This window comes from Mus caroli, unplaced genomic scaffold (assembly GCF_978045245.1).
Source record: "Mus caroli unplaced genomic scaffold, Mus_caroli_1 scaffold_11, whole genome shotgun sequence".
Lineage (NCBI taxonomy): Eukaryota > Metazoa > Chordata > Mammalia > Rodentia > Muridae > Mus > Mus caroli.
The window spans coordinates 34,452,357-34,458,649 of NW_028227266.1; positions in this window are offsets into that span (position 1 = coordinate 34,452,357).

Sequence of the window (6,293 nt, forward strand, 5' to 3'; positions counted from 1 at the left end):
GTCTGAGAGCCAGGAGAACAAGCAGGAAAGGTGTTAGTGCCAGCTCGATGCCTGGGCTGTAGCAATTCCTTTGAGACTTAAGTTTTATAGCAATTTATTATTATTGCTCTTACTTTTAAGTAGAAAAATCTTGAAGTTTAAGGTGATGAACTCTCCCAGGCTTCTCACAGCAGCCAGTTGGCAAACCCAGATGTGGCAGAAAGAAGCCAGTCTCTCTCACAATAGGAGAAAACCTTCTATACCAGTGGATTCTCAACCCTTCTGATGCTGCAACCCCTTAATCCAGCTCCTTGTGTTGTGGTAAACCCCAACCATGAAATTATTTTCGTTGCTACTTCATAACTGTAATTTTGTTGGTTATGAATTTTAATGTAAATATCTGATATACAGGATATGTGATTTCCTACGTGCGTGAAGGGGTCATTCGACCCCCAAAGGGTCACAGCACTCAGGTTGAGACCTGCTGCTCTAGGATTTGTGACCCCCTGGTTGGGAACTTGAGAGAGGTTAGGGCCACTTCTCTTTCCTATTGCTCCTTGATATTGTTGATGGAGTATAGAAAAGTCCATTTCTGAGTTCAAGGCCAGCCTGGTCTACAGAGTAAATTCCAGGACAGCCAGTGCTACACAGAGAAACCCTGTCCTGAAACCCCACCCTACCCCAAAAAAAAGAAGAAAGAAAGAAGGAAAAAGAAAGAGAGAGAGAGGGAGGGAGAGGGAGGGAGGGAGGGAGGGAGGGAGGGAGGGAGGGAGGGAGGGAGAGAGAGAGAGAGAGAGAGAGAGAGAGAGAGAGAGAGAGAGAGAGAGAGAGAGAAAGAAAGAAAGAAAGAAAGAAAGAAAGAAAGAAAGAAAGAAAGAAAGAAAGAAAAAGAAAAGCCCACTTCTACCATGTCATTGGAGCTCAGCCTAATGACAAGGGGCTGAAACCAATGTCTACTGGGAGTCACTGCGCTGCAAGGGCCAGATACAGTTGCCTTCCACTTGAACTGGCTTCTTTATCTGCACAACTTGGGGAAAACTTTCCAGATGAACTGTCATTCAGAAACCTTCAAATGAAATTGATTCTTAGTCTGACCTAGGACTCATGGCAAAGAAAGAGAGAAATGTTCTGAGAATGTAAGGGAGAGGGGAGCGTGTGGAAACTGTGAGGGAGGTGGGCAGTCTGGAGCTCAGGCTTATTCTCCTCGGTGCACAAAAGCTTCCAGGGACCTGTGAGCCTTCCTATAAAGTGGAGCACTTCCCAAGTGGAGCACCGACCCTGACAGGCACAGACTGCCATGTGCTTCCTCTCAAGAAGTGTTCTGGAAAGGGCCATATAGGTTCCTGACCACGAATCTGTCTTTCTCATTCCTGTGCAAAGGTATCCAACTAAAGACCAAAAGATACCAAAGTGTTGGGGATGGGGGTGGGGGTGGTGGGTGGGGTGGGGAGAGGCTCTGATCCCTGATCTAGCTCATAAATGATTTAGGGTTACCTAAATCAGAGGGATGAAGACAAAGCTTCAGAAGGAGGAATGTTACAGTAACAATCAAGGCCCATTCAGGGTGAACTGGTCAAAAGAATGGAATTTCTGGCCCGAGTAGGGACCTAACAGACTAGTTGGCCAGGTCAACCACCTGGCCAGGGGACCACACTAGGACAGCAGGCTCACTTTAGCTATACTTAAGAGTGGCTGGAGGGGGCTGGTGAGATGGCTCAGTGGTTAAGAGCACTGACTGCTCTTCCAAAGGTCCTGAGTTCAAATCCTAGCAACCACATGGTGGCTCACAACCATCTTTAATGAGATCTGATGCCCTCTTCTGGTGTGTCTGAAGACAGCTACAGTGTACAGTGTACTTATATACATAAAATAAATCTTAAAAAAAAAAAAAAGAGTGGCTGGACTAATTATCCTTTTAGTGAGATACCACACCTTTAGGAAGGTCTGCTTACCTTTCTAAATACTGACTCAGAAAGAGGCAACTTTTATTTATTTTTTTCTCTTTCTTCCAGATGTTGGCCAGAACCTAAGCATGCTTTTTCTGATAGTTTGGGCTTCCTTACTCTTTCTCTAAAGCCACTGGCCTCCCTGCTATGTGGTGCCAGCTTCCAGTCCTGGATGAATGCTGGTACCACAAAGCTTTTCCTCCTCCAGGCAACTCCTGGGATCAACAGCCTGGCCTGGAGTTTTTCTTTTAAATTGTAATAAAGTTGTCCTTGAGCTTAAAAATAAAAACCTACAAAAGCAGGACTAAAGAGATGGATGGCTTGCCTGGTCTTCCAAGGGTCCTGAGTTCAATTCCCAGCAACCACATGGTGGCTCTCAACCATCTGTAATGGGATCTGATTCCCTCTTCTGGTGTACATGAGGACAGAGCATTCATAGATATATAATTATTAAATAAATCTTTAAAACCTATAAAACCAAAATGGTCTATAAAGCCAGTAGCTAGTATCTGTGAGATTTTAGTTATCTACAGAGAGAGGAATTTTTGGTAAAAGTGAAAAAACTAAATATCTCCCCAGATATCATTGTTATCCAATTTTTTTTAATTGATGTCACAGGCTTATGTATTAAGAGCTGACTTTATACAATGTACGTACACACACACACACACACACTATATCAAGTATTTCATCTTGGTTTGCCTTCCACAGTTCTTATCTAGTATGGTGAGAGGAAATGATTACTTTCGTTTTTCATAGTCAAGGTAATCAATAACAAGAACAACAAAAGTGCAGAAGTGGAAGGCTAAACAAATGCCTGGAGACAGGGCTAGCTTAGGGTTATCCCTCAAACACCCACCCAGATCTTCTCAGGCTCCATCAGCCATTCTCTCAACAGGGCAGGTTGTACTGTTCATTCACTGTCCAGAAAGCATGGCGATTCTCCACTGTGTGAGAGAACAAATCCTTGGATAGCACTGCAGGATGGTGTCCTGGCAGGTTAGACCAGCAATACCCTCCCAGCTCCATTACGGTAGAATGTTTGTCCAGTCAGTTAAGCGATACTGTGTAATATTTTAGAAGTGTCTCAAACCAGCCAAGCATATTGAGTAATATTTTGATAAGCAACTTAAAAATTTCTCACTGGTAGTTGGGTAGAAAAGCTTGATTCCTTTCTGATCAGGGGTTTCAGAAAGTTAATGTTAAAATGCACCCGAGGGATTGTATCAGCGCACAGGCACTGAGAGCACAGTGCTTCCTCCACGTAAACAACACATCTGCACTTCAACACCGATGAGTGCCCAGTGGATGTGTGCTGCTGGAGAAAGGCACTGGAAGGATCAGGATGGAGGTATCCCAGGTATTCCAAGTGTTTTTATTCTAATACAGTGATGCGTTTCCTATTCTATTCTTCAAGACCTAACCTTTCCTATCAACTCAGTCCCATCGCTGAAGAAGCTAGGTGTTTCTATTTGATTCCCAGCGTGCAAAGAAACGTGCTGTTATTTCACAGATGGGAAACAGGCAGAGGAGAAAACGGGTTTGCAAGTTCACAGTAGTCGTGACTCTCAGACTTGAAGTGCCAGCACTAACTCCTCTTCCATTCATTTTCATCTTGTACCTTAAAGATCAACTTTGCTTTCAAGCAACTCCTTAGTTTTCCACTGGTTAGCAGTTTGCACTCACTGTCTCTCTCACTCATATCTGTAAAGGTAAAAATTCTTTAGAACTACTAACACTGATAAGAACAAATGACAAATGTGTCAGTCCATCCTTTGGCTTAACCAGATGCGAGAATTAGATACAGAAAATAATCTGGAAACCTGTTGATTACCCTGAGTGGAATGTGACAGTTTAGGACTGGAAAAGACTTTTTATAGTTGATAGAACTGACCCTTTAACCCCATCCCCAAGCCTGGGAATAAGCATATATCATACGTGCAGACAAGACAGTCTTTATTACATGCAGCAAAGATGCCAGGTATTCTCAAAGCGTACTGTAAACGCTTATGTCATCGTGTATCAGATCTATTAAGTGGGTCTTGTTTGTGTCTCCATTTGATACAACAGGTACAGACTGGGGGAATTGTTCAACAAGGGGGATTCAGGAGTCAAGGTTGGAAGTGAGGTAGTTTGGCTCAGTGTTCAAGCTCCTAACACTTATACTATGTGTCTGTTAGGTACAAACAGGATTAAAGGGACCAGATTCAGGCAACACAGATCTACTTAAGAGAAACCCCTAGAAGTAGCTGTTGATTGTGGGGAGGAAGCCTGGAATTGGGCGGGAGTGGGGGACAAAGTAGTTAAAGTATACTTAAAGATGATGTCATTGATGAGCTCTGATTGGGGCACACTGTGCAGCAGCCAAAAGAGGGAGCATCCTCTTTAGAGTGATTTCTAAAAGGATGGTAAGGATGCTGCTGTACTCAGTGCTATGTGGCCACCCCTGTATGCGTGTTAGTCTTTGAGGATTTTGACTCATGCACATGCACATGCGTGGTGGATGTGTATGCAGGTGGAGGCCATAAGTTAACCTCGGGTGTCATTGTCAGATGCCATCCATCTTGATTTTTGTTTGTCTTAGGTAAGTTCTCACCAGCCTGGAGCTTGCTATCTGCCAGTTTCTGCCTCTCGAGCGCTGGATAATAACTTGCCCACATACTTTTCTTCTTCGAGCATGTTCTGGGGGTCAAACTCGGGTCTTCATGCTTACCCAGCAAGCATTTTACCCACTGAGCCAGCGTCCCAGCACTGGGGACTCCGTTTTCCTATGCTTCTGACTGTAAGTTGGTCATGCCTGTTTTTCACTAATGATGCGTATTAATTTGCTATTGCTGCTGTAAAACATTACAAACTTCACATGGCACATGTATTATCTTACTGTCTCACAGGGCTAAGGACAATACTGTAGGAGAGATTCTAAGGGAGGACCTATTTGCATTCTTTTAGCTTCTAGAAGTCCCTCACATTCCAGGGTTGATGAGCCCTTTCTGCATTCAGAAATCAGCAATGTAACATCTTCCACTGTTTTCTACCTCTGCCTGTCATTCATGAGAGCCTTGTAGTTATCCTGGGCTCAGTTGACAACCCATCTCAAGGTCCCGAAGTCTTGTTTATCATGTAACACAATATATTTATGGGTTCTAAGAATTAGGGTGTAGACAGCCTGGGGGGGGGAGGCATTACACCTTTTACAGGATATAGGGTTCCATTTCTCAGCTGTAAGGATGGCCTCCTTCCATCCCTAAACCTCCCTTATTCCCATAGCCTCGTGGACAAGGTCGGTTGCTTTGTCTAGGTCTCATGGCTCCCTGCAGCGGCCCTCCCCACCCTCAGTCTGGTCCCACGTTTAGGTCCTTCCTCACTCCTTCAGTGAAGCCTCAAAATGCTCAGCTCTACAAGAGGCTCTTTCCCTTCCAGCTCCTTCCCACCTGCCGCTCCTCATACACACTAGCCCAGCGTCCCAGTGGGTCTCTAAAGGAGAAACACAAAGAGTTATTGCCTTTTAATTACACGTGCTATTGTAGCATCTATAAGGAAGAACATTTTAAGCTTAATTGAGACCAAATGTGAAGTTAAATTAAATGAATAAGTAATTAAGGTAATGTTCCCGCATTAGCCCCGTGTGAGTGCAGAGGCCTGAGAGAAGACAGGTACCAGGCCTCTAGTGAGCAAAATGTACGCAGAGCTGGGGGGTTGGGGAGGGTGCAGAGAACCTGGCCTGGCAAGTGAGTGCAGAACGGTCCATGGGGGTGGTGATCCTCCAGCTTTTGGGGTTTTCCCCCACCCTCTTCTTACACCCCCAGCCTAAGCCCTCATTTTTGAAGCCTGGCTCTGGTCTCTCACAAATCTTTTGAAGCTTTCTAATGTCTCTCTTGCCTGCCTGGAGTGCATGTGGGTGTTTGTCCATGCTCTGGTCCTTATCCCAGCATAGGACAGCATGACAAGATTTATATTAGCTTCTTCTGTCTTCTGCTTCTCACTGCCTTGTCATATTGATCATCCAAGGCCCATGGATTCTTCCTTCAGATACTGTCACATATGAAGCCACCAGGATCGCTCCTACTGGCCCTGCCCACCAGTCCTGTCGCATACTAATGAATGATGTAGCCCTCAACTTAGGTCATTGCTTTGTAGCTTGTGTTGTTTCTATTTTCATATTCTGTCTTCTCTGCTAAGGAGACAAGAGCAGTAAGTGTGACTAACACTTATCTCCCTTCACACCAATCCCATGCCATGAGCAACGTTATTCCCCTGTCTAGATGAGGAGACAGGAAGAATGTGGTAAGTAATGAGGCTGGGATGGAAAAGACCTCCGAGAACCACTCCTTCCACACTGACCTCTCAAGAGGCTGGTAGGGACGAATC